General features: G+C 45.9%; 2 long non-coding RNA genes across 2 annotated transcripts; both read right to left on the bottom strand.

The window, feature by feature from the left end:
* Positions 1 to 306: 306 nt before the first annotated feature.
* Positions 307 to 4,218, bottom strand: LOC147028394 (uncharacterized). Its single transcript, XR_015057558.1, has 3 exons — positions 821 to 4,218; positions 556 to 716; positions 307 to 415 (listed from the first exon to the last, which is right to left on the bottom strand). It is a non-coding gene; the product is annotated as an uncharacterized LOC147028394 (long non-coding RNA).
* Positions 4,219 to 7,877: 3,659 nt separating this feature from the next.
* On the bottom strand, positions 7,878 to 10,214 carry LOC147028393 (uncharacterized). The gene is made up of 3 exons (XR_015057559.1): positions 9,248 to 10,214; positions 8,199 to 8,320; positions 7,878 to 7,984 (listed from the first exon to the last, which is right to left on the bottom strand). It is a non-coding gene; the product is annotated as an uncharacterized LOC147028393 (long non-coding RNA).
* Positions 10,215 to 14,987: the final 4,773 nt, after the last annotated feature.

The raw sequence follows: 14,987 nt of genomic DNA, 5'->3' as shown, positions 1-14,987 counted from the left end.
AAATGAGTCATCAGAGGGGAAATCCCGACGGGCGAGAGGCAAGAGTCAGTGGCAAATCCAGGGGGGTTTCCTGGTTGCCCGGAACGCCCCCCCTCCCAACAAAACAATATTTACCATTACAGTGGCAAACCCAGGGGTTCCCTGGTCACCCAGAACTCCTTCTCCCATGAAAGAGTGCCACAAACAGGCCAGAAGTTTCAGAAAAACTGTATCAATACAGTACCTAATAAACAATAAACCACTAACAGCTCACAGTAATTTATTTGGAAAATTTATAATTTTCTGTTATTTGGAACCCCCCCCGCCCCCCCCCCGACCCAATTCCTGGATTTGCCCCTGAGGGTAAGTGGGCACACAGCCAAGAAGGGAAGCGAGACACAATATGGCTCCTGGTGGACAATCGAGCTTTTCCTGTCTGGAAAAGAGAGGACAAGGTGGGAGGGATCGTGGGTCGATCATCCGCGGACAGATTGTGATCTGTGAGGACCAAAAGTACACGACAGTGTATAAATGTGTATCACTGTCTTACTTCATGTGTGAAACGACGGAACGCACCTGGAGCGGTTTTCTGATCACCAGGTTACCATTTCAGGAGGTTTCATAGCCATTCACTGAGCCTCGTCAGGGCCGCAAGGCCCTTTTCAAAGATACACAGGAACGCAGAGCCTCCGGTCCATCACACCTGTGCTGCAGCACCCACACCTCATTCACTCTTGCTGTGTGCACAAACGCAATTATTATCATGAACCTCATCCACCTGATTATAAAACCTCAAGGCAGATAATCTCACCAGGGTACCGGCACACAATGGCCTACTCACTTCGAGACCTATCGATAATCCTTCACCTCTGTAAGACTTAGTCACTACAACCTATAGACGGAAAGGGTAACCAGGGGGTATCATGGGGGGCTAGGAAACACCATGTGGAGAGGGGGAGTATCACAGGGGAGAAAAGTACCATGTGGGGCAAGGGGGAGGGGAGTACCACAGGGTGGGGGCAGGGCCTCCGATATGCACCCATGAGGGTCACAGCCAGAGGGGGCCACCCACATCAGCTTGCAATATTTTCAAAGCATCTTGAAAGTCCAGTTGTGCAACATAGGTGTTCCCAATAACACGACCCACATACATTCTTAGTGGATGCCAATCGCTTCACTGAAAGGTTAAAGACATCACGTTGATCTTCTCAAACATATTGTTACGAATTTTGAAGTCTTGTGCACTCAACATACAGGTCCTAAAGAACAGTTATATCAGTATGTGTTTTTAGTTAGGGTCCCCATCGCTTGTTTAATGGGTGAATAAATGTACATGCGCTGTGAGTTACTTTGATAGTCAGGGTTTTCTTTTATTTTTAAATCCTCAAAACTACAACAACGCCAGCATCACCCTCACCTTCACCTCGCTTCCTCACGCCGACGCCATGGTGGGCGGAGTTCAAGGAGAAGCCTCGCGGCGGCCCTCGACCAATCAGCGTGCTATGGGTGGGGTGGCCACCACTCAGCCAATCAGACCCCGCGACAGTGAGAAAGGCGGTCCGCGTGACGTCACCATGCCCCCGGGCCAATCGACGGACTTGCCGCTCGTTTTGGCCAGTGACAGGGCGACGAGCGATTCTGCGTGCCAAAACCGTCCAGTGAGGGAGAGCTAGGAGGGCGGAGGCATCCCCCCTCCCCGAGACAGGGTGAATAAGGGTGCGGCGCGATCTGACCACAAGAGAGCTCAAGAGATCCTGGAGAAAAGAGCTTTAGAGATCCTTCCCCGTCAAGAACTGCAAGGGTTGCGCGCCGTGTCTCTGTCGGTGAACCAGGAGAGAGAAACGGGTGACACGAGTGGAGATCGCGTTCGCCCGACACAAGTGGTTGTCGCGTTTGCCTCACACGCGAGAGGTTTGAGTCCCGCCACACTACCAGATCGAAGACCACACGAGGTGGACAGGTCCGAGGCAGGCTCTGGTCTTCAGCTCGCCTTTCCCTCAGAGCTGGAGGCCTCAATAAAGGCTGTGGCCACCGGTTCTTGGGTGTACATGTGTGTGTTTGTGGTGCCAGTCTATTAAGTAAAACTGCATAAGTGCTTTTACATAAATTTCTATTCCTTCTATATTCAGTTAACTCTGCCTTCTTGCGTGCTCCCCTGCCCCATTATAAATAAATACATTTGTTAAATGTATCAGTTCGTTGCTGGGTTTCCTCCATTGGCTTAGCGTGACGCGTGACAGGTCCCCAACAATATAGCTGGCAAGTTTCAATTAGATCGGACTAGTGGTTGTCGAGAAACAGCGGTCACACACACACACACACACACACACACACACACACACACACACACACACACACACACACACACACACACACACACACACACACACACAGACACACAATTGCTGGAATTATAGATAGACGACACCATTTTTCCTTTCAGAATTTGTCCACTCATTTTATTTTAACGATTGATTGGGGTTTTTAACCCTTTGAACCCGAGCGACCGTTTTACGAGCCGCTCATCAAACTTCCATAAACCTGATCGGCTAGTTTACCGGCCATATTCAAACCTCCATACACCCAATCGGCTGGTTTACCAGCCATATTCAAATCTCCATATTCCCGTTTGGCCATTTTACCGGCCATATTCAAACCTCCATATACCCGATTGGCCGTTTTACCGGCCATATTCAAACCTCCATACACCCAATCGGCTGGTTTACCAGCCATATTCAAATCTCCATATTCCCGTTTGGCCATTTTACCGGCCATATTCAAACCTCCATATACCCGATTGGCCGTTTTACCGGCCATATTCAAACCTCCATACACCCAATCGGCTGGTTTACCAGCCATATTCAAATCTCCATATTCCCGTTTGGCCATTTTACCGGCCATATTCAAACCTCCATATACCCGATTGGCCGTTTTACCGGCCATATTCAAACCTCCATACACCCAATCGGCTGGTTTACCAGCCATATTCAAATCTCCATATTCCCGTTTGGCCATTTTACCGGCCATATTCAAATCTCCATATACCTGATTGGCCGTTTTACCGGCCATATTCAAACCATCATATACCTCAATGGCCGTTTTACCGACCATATCCAAACTTCCATAAACCCGATCGGCCGTTTTACCGGCTGCTATTCAAACCTCCATAAACGCGATTGGCCGGTTTACCAGCCATATTCAAACTTCCATAAACCCTATTGGCCGGTTTACAGGCCATATTCGAACCTCCATAATCCCGACCGGCCGTTTTACCGGCCATATCCAAACCTCCATATACCCGATTGGCCGTTTTACCAGCCATATTCAAACTTCCATAAACCCGATCGGCCGGTTTACCGGCCATATTCGAACCTCCATAATCCCGACCGGCCGTTTTACTGGCCATATTCAAACCTCCATATACCTGATCGGCCATATCCAAACCTCCATATACCCGATTGGCCGTTTTACCAGCAAGCCATATTCAAACTTCCATAAACCCGATCGGCCATTTTACCGGCCATATCCAAACCTCCATATACCCGATTGGCCGTTTTACCAGCAAGCCATATTCAAACTTCCATAAACCCGATCGGCCGTTTTACCGGCCATATTAAAACTTCCATAATCCTGATCAGCCGTTTTACCGGCCATATTCAAACCTCCATGTACCCGATCGGCCGTTTTACCGCCCATATTCAAACCTCCATATACCTGATCAGCCATTTTACCGGCCATATCCAAACCTCCATATACCCGATTGGCCGTTTTACCAGCAAGCCATATTCAAACTTCCATAAACCCGATCGGCCATTTTACCGGCCATATCCAAACCTCCATATACCCGATTGGCCGTTTTACCAGCAAGCCATATTCAAACTTCCATAAACCCGATCGGCCGTTTTACCGGCCATATTAAAACTTCCATAATCCTGATCAGCCGTTTTACCGGCCATATTCAAACCTCCATATACCCGATCGACCGTTTTACCGCCCATATTCAAACCTCCATATTCCTGTGTGGCCGTTTTACCGGCCATATTCAAACCTCCATATTCCTGTGTGGCCGTTTTACCGGCCATATTCAAACCTCCATATTCCTGTGTGGCCGGTTTACCGGCCATATTCAAACCTCCATATTCCTGTGTGGCCGGTTTACCGGCCATATTCAAACCTCCATATACCCGATCGGCCGTTTTACCGCCCATATTCAAACCTCCATATACCCGATCAGCCGTTTTACCGGCCATATTCAAACCTCCATATACCCGATCGGCCGTTTTACCGCCCATATTCAAACCTCCATATTCCTGTGTGGCCGTTTTACCGGCCATATTCAAACCTCCATATTCCTGTGTGGCCGTTTTACCGGCCATATTCAAACCTCCATATTCCTGTGTGGCCGGTTTACCGGCCATATTCAAACCTCCATATTCCTGTGTGGCCGGTTTACCGGCCATATTCAAACCTCCATATTCCTGTGTGGCCGGTTTACCGGCCATATTCAAACCTCCATATTCCTGTGTGGCCGGTTTACCGGCCATATTCAAACCTCCATATTCCTGTGTGGCCGGATTTTTCTGCAGGGAGCCCAGGGTTGGAGGAGCTGAAAGTCCAAAGAATTCAGGGTTCAAAAGTTCCACAAAATAATTGTGAAGGATTTCTCCAGCTCAGTTTCTGAGATAATAAAGATTGCTGTTTCATGTTCACATTTTCAGCCATTGTGATATTTTTAAAGTCAAATTTTAATGTGGTATCAGGTATCCCAGCCGGACCCGACAGTCAATTCTAAAGTCAGATTTGAAGAGTCATACAGGAAAGTCCACTTTATTTTTACATTCCTTTCATTTTGTGTGAAAACGACGCTTTTGATGCCATGTTCTGGGGAAACGTGACGTCATAGAGAATAATGTCAATTGTACTTTCGATGTCTTAATTCATAGAATCTAATGCAAATAAAAAAATAAAAAAAATAAATCACTTCTTGCTTTGATAACAATTAAATCATTCGAGAGTTATTGTTCGAAATGTGATTTTTTTTCACCCTTTGATTACCTTGACATTTGACTTCGGTCATTGTTGGCCACATAATCACACTTCTCTTCTTCTTCTTCTTCGGATGACAGCTTCGTTGCCAGGGTAGCTATCATTTCTTGGAAGCGCGACTGTGTCGCTGATGCAGTGCCCCTCTATCAGTACACACTGGTACTCATTTCACCGACCTCGGAAGGATGACAGGCTGAGTCACCAGGGGCAAATCCAGGAATTGGGTAGGGGGGGGGGGTTCCAAATAACAGAAAATTATAAATTTTCAAAATAAATTACTTTGAGCTGCTCGTGGTTTATTGTTTATTAAGTACTGTATTGATAGAGTTTTTTCTGAGGCTTCTGGCCTTTTTTGTGGCACACTTTTGTGGGAGAAGGAGTTCTGGGTGACCAGGGAACCCCTGGGTTTGCCACTGTAATGCTAAAAAAATTTTTGTTGGGAGGGGGGGGGGTTTCGGGCAACCAGGAATCCCCCCCCCTGGATTTGCCACTGGAGTCAACCCCCTGGTGTATTAATTCAGCGGCCAACGGGGCTTGAACTCAGGACCCTAGGATCCCAAGCCACCACCCTAACCACCGAGCCAACACCAGGCTCTCCATAATCACACTTTGTTTGACCCACACTACTATCCGACCAAGTTTGGTTACAATTGGTCGAGGTATTGCCGAGATATAACAATGCATTACCAATGATGGTGCGGAATGACAGATGCATGCAGAGACAGACAGACAGACCGAGCTGGTCATTCTAATACTTCACCAACCCCCTCCGGGGCAGAGGGATGAATCGATTCTTCCCCTTAAGATCTGTCATCGTATTATTAACCCTATGATAGAAAGGGGCCACCCATGTACCTAGTGGAGGCTCTCGGTGGGGGGGAAGTACCGGGGGAGGGGGGTGAGAAAGTACCATGGGGGTGGGGGAGAACCACATACCTAGCGGAGGCTCTACGGGGAGAAAGTACCTGGGGGGAGGGGGGTGTGGGAGAAAGTACCTAGGGGAGAGAAGTAAAGGGGGGGAGCGGAGGGACAAAATACTAAGGGTGGGGGGGGGATAGGGGGAGTACCATGCGAAACTGGAATCAAGCCATCTCAGTAATATAAAGTTCTACCCTCTTTTACATGCCTGCACGGGGCAGGGATCATGGCCATTTAACCTCTCCAGTGAAACCCTTAGCGATGCACAATCGAGAATTCGTTCTCCGAGTTGAAGGTGGGGAGAAGCAGAGGATCCATTCTTACCTTTCTGCACCTCCTGCTATCACATTTAGATTATCCACAATCTCTCCACCCCAGCAGGAACATGTCAAGACCTCTGGGTTCAACATCTTATCATCGAACCCTCATGTTGCCACTACCCGTTTCGCACCATGCACTGAGTATCACTTCTCTGTTGTCCTCTCTCTTCGTTATCAATCTCCCATTCCTTATTTCTCTCTTACCTTCTGTTTATACACCGATTATTACCCCTGTTGGACTTGGTCCAAAACGCGGGCCAATGTTTTGGGTCTTGATTTTCGTGTCCATGCGTCCACAACTCTATCTCGGTCATGTATGGACCGATTTTATTTGTACTTGGCACAAAGACAACACATGATAGTATACTTCTGAAGACCATGCTACCTCCATCATGGATTCCATCAAGGTTCACCAGAGCAAGTGCTTCCTTTGGAGGCTATGCTGTGCAATGTCTTACTGGCAAGACGGACAGTGGTCACTGGTCACTTGTTCATTATGACCGCTCCTATATGCCCACAATAACACTCAGTGTGGAACAGTTTACCAGATGCCACTGTCGGTCACCCAACCGGGATCAAGGCTTTCTGCTCCAGAGCACATCTTAAAGTCCAGCACAGTACACTTGTGATAATGTTGTTTTGCATGTATGAGTCTATCACATTGTTTTTCTTTGACTGTTATTATTCTCTCACTTGTATTTTTGATACTCTGTGCTTTCATTGTACAAGTGGGCACCGTTTTTGCGTTTTTGCAGTGCTTATCCATAAATAAATAAAAATACATATGCACCTCATCGTTTTTTTTTGGCACCCGGTAGAGCGCATACCTCTGCCACGCAATGCCTGATCCACGAGAACATATCGGGCCCAATACATTTTTGAAATATCATGCTACATTTAGTTTTTGGCCCCATCTCTCTGGTGAAGAATCACTTAAAAAAATTAAATAATTATCGTATCCAGATTCGGATTCAGATCTTCACCAAAATCGAATAAGTTCGTCCTTGTCACACACCGAACCCGTCCACAAAATTTCATCCGGATCCGTCTGCAACTTGAGACATCCTGTACACAGACAAACAGACAGACAGACAGACAGACAGACAGAAAGGGGTAAAAACATAACCTCCTTCACCTTCGACGGCAGAGGTAAAAACCCGATGGTGAACATGTCCTCACACACTTATTGGACATGCATTTATCGATGTTGTTCAAATTTGGCACACAGATAAAGAATGACGACTTACATATGTACGTCAGTTATTTTTTCCAAGATCAGATCCAAGATGGCTGACTGGTGGCCATTTTATCACTTTAACGTGTCCCCAACCATTTCTCAGACATGAATGGTCAGATTTTATTCAAACTTGGCACAATCACAGTACATGATGGCATGATGGCCCAACAATTTATTTTGCGATCTGATCAAAGACGGCCGACTGGTGGCCATTTTAGTTTTACATAAATATGGGCTAGCCCTTTAGCTCTTCACAGCAAAATTATGAAAACAACGGGGCTATGACATTTTGTCTTTTTTTTTACACATGTTTGCTGATATATTTGCTTCCCTCATTTCTTTATTGCAATGGCAGTCACAAAAAGTTTCAAGAGCCATTTGCAAATTTCTTGATTTATTGGATGGTTTGTGGTGGTTAAGCTTCTATTTAATCACCATAAGCCAGATAAGATGTGCATTTCGTGGAAATCCTTCTTGTATGGCACTGCAAATAAAGTGGTTATCATGTTACGAAATTGAGAATTTGTGCGTTTTCCTGTGATGTTTAGCTTTGTTTGATGATGGAATTTATCATTTAGGTTTTAATTGTTTTGTTTGAGAATTGTTTCGTATCTGCAATGTTCGTTAAAGTGAAGAGTAGATAAATGTGAACTAGGTTGATAATTGCAGTAAAAATGAATACAAGCTACAACCGGTACCTGAGAAGCAACTCATCACACGGAAGGTCAGCGCAAGTCATATTTCAGCAAAGATTTTCTCAAGTGGTAGGTCTGGAGACCACAAGCAGGCAGGTGATTGGCCCTTGCGAGGCGGGGGGCGTCTGGAAAGCACACATGAAAGTAAAACAGTGTTAACCAAACGCCAAGAGAGAGGGGAAGCAAAACATGGAGATGCGGGCTGTCGTTTCGTTGGGAAGGGGGTATGTGGGGGGGGTCTTTATATATACAGATATATCTGTTGCCATAACCTGGCAGTTCCAAAAGCACCTGAAAATAATTATCTATTATCAACACAAATCTCTACAAATCAAATGAACCACCAACTATTTATAGTGGAAAGTATATTGTTGTGGTTCTCGGAACCACATGAATCCAACAGATAGTGGTCCCAAGACAGTTATTCCATTATTATACGTGTAGATATTCCCTTTCCTTTTGTTTAGTGGGACAAGGGAGTGCGTTGCGATGATATAATCGCTTGGTTTGCTTAAATCATTTTCTCCTTCATTTCATCTAATTATTGCTGAGGTAAATCAGCCACGTGCGCCTTCGCTGTGAGGTGGGCCTCATGGAGGCCAGCGCGTGCGGCGCCGCTGTGAGGCAACGATGACGCAGAGATCCTCGTTCCCAAGCGAGCCCTCAACCCAACGTGTGCGGCGAGTCATGTAGTGCACTTCGCAGTGCGGGATTATCGACTCGAGCTTCCGATGGTCTGGGGAGGATTGCCGGTTGCATTAAAAAGGCATGCAAATGAATACCTCTTGAGAGGATGCACGAATTGTGTTTTTCATAAAACAGGAAACCCAGCCAGTACGACGCCCATGCTGCACGAAACGCGTACGTAGGCCGATAAAGATGACTCAACGCCATGTTGGGCGGGATACGAGTGTGCGGAGCCGAGCTAAAGCGGGCGCTGACCACAGACCACGTGCGTAATGGCCGAACCGCGCCCACTGTATAGAATGTGCTCGAAGGCAGACACGTACGCCGCTCGCGCAACGTGCATGGATTTATCCATAAGGATGTACCTTCGGCCTTCGCTGGACGCGGAAGGTCCTGTAAAGGTCGGAGCAATCCCTCCGCCTCTCTGCCGCTTTCGCCTCACCCTCGTCGACACCGCCACGACCCGCCTCCTGCTGTCTGGACTCCGCCTCCTCATCTCCGCCCACCCGACGTCGACCCCACCCACCTACTTGGTCCCGCCGACCACTCCGTCCTCGCACTATGGACTCCGCCCCTTTTCCACTCAAGCTCCTCCTTCACAAACACGGTCTCCACACGTGCGGCTGAAACCAGAGACGGCGCGCCCACTGTCGGGTACCACACCACGGAGCATCCACACCCCCCCCCCCGAAACGTATTGGTGGTGTGTCGTGCTCTCAAGCACAAAGATACCGAGATCATAGCCTCAAATCCTTTCCCTTCCTGTTGCAAAACTTTCTCTTCATCGGGTTGTGTGTGTGTGTGTGTGTGTGTGTGTGTGTGTGTGTGTGTGTGTGTGTGTGTGTGTGTGTGTGTGTGTGTGTGTGTGTGTGTGTGTGTGTGTGTGTGTGTGTGTGTGTGCGCGTGTGTGCGCTGGCACCTGTCTGCTAAAGTAAGACCGCAGAAGATCGTTATTATCCCCCGCCAAGCAACGAAGTTGGCGGGGGATATAGAAATGGGTTCCGTCCGTCCGTCCGTCCGTCCGTCCGTCCGTCCGTCCGTCCGTCCGTCCGTCCGTCCGTCCGTCCGTCACATTTCGTTTCCGGAGCTTAAGGCCCGGTCACACCTTGACGTTTTAGCCAGCGATGGCAACGTATTAAAATGTATGTAAAACGCTGGCTTACGTTGAACTTTTGATGTTTTTTTTTAAGATTCGGACGTATTCATAACGAGTTGGTCGTATGCATAACATATTAGTAATGGACACAGAACGTTTCGTTGTGTTATAGATAACTTATACCAACGAATGCTGAACCTGTTGTCGGCCTACACAACCGATGCCCAACGATAGTCTAACTTAGGCATAGCGCGTTGCACGCATCGCCGACGATGTCGTGACGTAGCCTATTAAAAGGCTGACTCACAACGATTCGAATCATAACTGCCGTAGAAATGGAAGTGTCAACATCGCGGTCACACCTTGGCGATCTTGCCAGCGTATGCCGACCTAAGAAAAATGTGTCTAAAACGTTGGGGCACGTCAAATACGGTATGAGTAAGTTTGGTATACGTGAGTACAACGCTAAAGTACGCTATCATACGTCGTAGTAAGTAGAGTACGTCAAGAAATTTTAAACATGTTCAAAATTTTACGACGTACTCGGCGTATGACACACGTTCCGCATGCGATGGGGATAAGTTTTACACACGATATGTGGACGCTTACACACGTCCACAAAGGCTACTTATAAGCTACTCATAAGTCGAAACACGTCGCGGTAATGTCTTTTTTACGCGAAACTTATTTCTAACTTATGTTTGACGTGCTTTGAACCAATTCTTTACGTAGTCCCAACACACATCGACGTATGTAGACGTATTCCAATGACGTCTTCCGGTCGACAAAAATTTTTTTTTACGTGTTTCTAGCTTACAACTGCCATATAAAGACGTGTTCCCAGCGGTTTTGGGAATTGGTATATAAAAATGCTGCTCATAAAAGGGGAACCCAACAGTGTTTTTGAGTCGATGTCCATGTCAGCAGTAACAGTATCAGTATCAGTATTAGTATTAGTATTAGTATTAGTAGTAGTTTGTTCATGTTGGCAGTAGTAGGTGAGTGTGAGGGGGAGGGTGTGGGTTATGATGGATCCTCCTTGCGTTTAACGATTTAAATGATAAACTCAACGATTTAAATGGCTGCTTCTCCACTATTGAAAGTAGACGCTTGCGCTCAACAATTGGATTTTTTTACACTCAACGACTTTTAAACGGTACCACTCAACTATTTTCATTGTTTACAATGAACGATTTAAATTGCTGTCACTCGCCTTTGTTTTTTGACGCTGGCGCTCGGAAATTTTAATCGTTTCTATTGAACGTGCTAAATCGCTCAAACTCCACTATTGAAAGTAGACGCTTGCGCTCAACAATTGGATTTTTTTTTACACTCAACGACTTTTAAACGGTACCACTCAGCTATTTTCATTGTTTACAATGAACGATTTAAATTGCTGTCACTCGCCTTTGTTTTTTGACGCTGGGGTTTTGAAATTTGAAGCGTTTCTTCTGAACGTGTTAAAACGCTCAAACTCGACTATTTTAAATAGACGCTGCCGATGGACAATTGGAATCATAGCCAAGCTTGACATCGAAGTGTGAACATCCTCGTCATGCCAAAGAAAAGTTTGAAGAATGCTGCAAATAAGTGTCCTGGCCGTGGCCGTGGACGCTGATGCAAGGACGATCCATTATACCGACGTCTTTCAGCCTATGAGTAACTTAAAAGTAACGTCTGTCGATGTGTGGCAACGATCGCGTAACGTGCCAACAACACGTTAATCATAGGTTAGAAATAAGTTTCGGGTACGCTAAACATTACCTCGGCGTGTCTCAACTTATGATTAACTTACAAGTAGCATGTGTTGACGTCTGTCAACGATCGCAGACCGTGCATACAACTTGTGGCCAGCGTAGCGGAACGTGTGAGTCATACGCCGGCATACGTCGTGAAATTTCAAGCATGAAAAAATTTGAGGACAACCGAAAAGTACGTTTAAAGCCAGCGTACAACGACGTATGGCAGTGTTTTTCAGCGTGCTCTCAATGTTATCAAAACTTACCCATAACGTATTCAACGTGTGCCAGCGTTTTAGAAAAAAAATTCAAAAATCGGCATACGTTGGCTAAAACGTCAAGGTGTGACCGGGCCTTTAACTACAAATCCCCTCAAGATATATTTTCGAAATTTGGTACACATATCAAGCAAGTGGTGAACTGGTGCCTTTTGATATTTTATAATTGATAGGTCACATGGTTTGGCAGCCATGTTGGATTCAAGAAAAATATTAAATAATGTTTTCTCTGGAATCACATAACCAAACGAAGCGAAAATTTGCAACTATCATCTTCCATCATGTCTGCATACATAGTAAAAAATCATGACGTCACAAGTCACATGGTTTGGCGGCCATCTTGGATAGAAAAACACACCTCATCCGATTAACACGAAACTTCACACACGTACTCCACTGGAGGATTGGAGGCAGAATGTAAATTTATGATGTCGTAGGTCACATGGTTCGTCAGCCATCTTGTTATTATTTTCGCATCAAGTCTGCTCTGTGTCTCCTTTTGTAAGTTGCCTGTTTATTTGCTGCACCACACCTCTCTCCCCTATCTCTGCACAACACACCCCAATAAATCCTGATCATGCCACATCCCTTTCCTCGCCCATTGTAAATAAATCATTATTAGGGATATTCCGAGCTCGTCTTTGTGGTTTCTTTCATTGATCTAGTATGGTCCGAATCCTAGTTTAAGGCCCTGTCACACCTTGACGATTTAGCCAGCGTATCAAAATTGATCTAAAACGCTGGCGTACGCTGAACTATTGATGTTTTTTTCGGTTTTGGGTGTATATTAACGAGTTGGACGTATGCATAACGTATTAGTAACGTACACAGAACGTTTCGATAACTTATAGATAACTGAAACCAACAAATGCTTAGCGTGTTGTCGGCGTTAACAACTTATGCCCAACGGTAGTCTCACTTAGGCATAGCGCACGGCAGAGTACCGCCGACGATCAAGTGGCGTAGCCTATTAAAAGGCTGCCGCTCGATGATTCAAATTATAACCGCACTAGACATTGAAGTGTCAACATCACTGTCATGCCGAAGAAAAAAACAAACAACATTAAAAAAAAACAGTCACCCCCAGGGTGACCAGTATCTTGCCAAAATGCGAACATGAGTGACTTATTTATTCGATTAAAGTTACTCAAAAAATAAGGGTTTCGTCGACCTTGATGCTTGACCTTTTTGTGACCTTGACCTTTATATTTTCATACGGTTAATGGTATCTCTCCAGGACCGTTGTACATGAAATATCAAGAGATTTTGATGAGAACTGAGGAAATAAAATTTTCATGAAAAATCTGTTTTTTCGTCATGACGTCATAGCGTCAAACTTTTGACAGATCTGGAAAGAACTTATCAAGCGCTTTCATATGAGGTATTACTCGATATGGTATCTAAGATTTCAAAATTTGACCTTGGGGTCAAAAACTTTCAACCTCCAGTGCTAACCAGGAAGGTCAAGGCCGATCACCACCAAAAATTAATCAGCTGAGCGCCAGACCATGAACTATATTCCCATGAAGTTTGAAGACTATCTGATCAAAATTACTCAAAAAATAAGGGTTTCATCGACTCCCCTGATTTGCGACAAAGTGACCTTGACCTTGAAAATTTTATGCACTGAAAGGGACATCTATAGGACTCTGATATGCGAAGTTACAAAAATTTCCAATGATAACTGTGCTCTGCAGAGTGATCGATACGTGATTACAGACAAAAAAAAAAAACACAAGCTAACTAACATATCTTGCAAAAACTTTGTTTTGGTAAGATAAAAACAACCATGGAGTCTGCAACACTGATAGGTTCCTCCTGTGAAGCCCATTTTTATATACCAATTCCCCTAAATGCTGCCAATACACCATTATACAGTAGCTGTAAGTTAGAAACACGTTCAGTAAGTTCTGTGGTCGTCCGGAAGACGTCAAATACGTCAATATGCGTTGGAGATACGTTACACATAGGTTCAAAGCACGTTACTCAAAGGTTAGAAATAAGTTTCGGGTACGCCAGACATTACCTCGACGTATGAGTAACTTACAAGTAATGTGTGTTGACGTGTGTCAACAATTGCATAACGTGCCTACAACTTATGGCCAGCGTATGCGGAACGTGCGAGTCATACGCTGGCATGTCGAAAAATTTTGAGCATGCACAAAATTTGTCGACGAGCTCGGCGTACTACGACGTTTGCCAGCGTGCTTCAGCGTGCTCTTAACATATACAAAACTTACCCATAACGTATTCGACGTGTGCCAGTGTATTCGCCAAATTTTTCATACGTCGGCATACGCTGGCTAAAACGTCAAGGTGTGACAGCCCCTTTAGCCATGACTTTATTCCCAATGATCCGTTCCTTTTAGCCGGTACGTCCTTGGCAGTGTCGCTCGGCTGCATCCGATCCGGAAAAGTGATCCGGTCCGGTAGAGTGATCCGGTTCGGACAAGGAGTACCGAGGTCGTGTTCTCCGGTAATTAAACCACATGATTAATTAGGTAACCCGATTAACCCATAGACGGGAGGACCCTAGGTCACGTGGTTGAGTTATTGGCATCCACGGTCAGTTAAGCGACCCGCCACGTCACGGAATTATCCATGTGCGACGGCCTACAATTCCGGGGAGTCTGATGGGAACTGAGATAGCTTCCCCCACCTAGTGGTCTTCTCACCCGACCCCCGGCTCACAACAGTATGTATCTATCATCGACTCCTACGAGAGGATTTGACTGAGGACACACTTTCAGGGTCCCCCTACATTCTCGTCCTCCATCCCACACAACCCAACCCTTCTACAATCCCCCCCCCCACCAATCCACAATCACCCATTCACTGGCGAGGGACATCGACACCTCAGACACGATGGTGGGACATGGTACAGACACAAATGGCATCTGGGAAAAGTATGAAACGAGACGATGTGGTAGCATACAAGACACTTGGTCAACCTTGGATGGTGTGCTGGGCAGTCTCCCTGCTGTCGAGCGAT

The sequence above is a fragment of the Eptatretus burgeri genome, chromosome 4, assembly GCF_056783735.1.
Source record: "Eptatretus burgeri isolate ZD-2024b chromosome 4, Ebu_testis_v1, whole genome shotgun sequence".
NCBI lineage: Eukaryota > Metazoa > Chordata > Myxini > Myxiniformes > Myxinidae > Eptatretus > Eptatretus burgeri.
The sequence above is the reverse complement of the archived record's forward strand: the minus strand, read 5'-3'. Positions and strand labels throughout refer to the sequence as shown.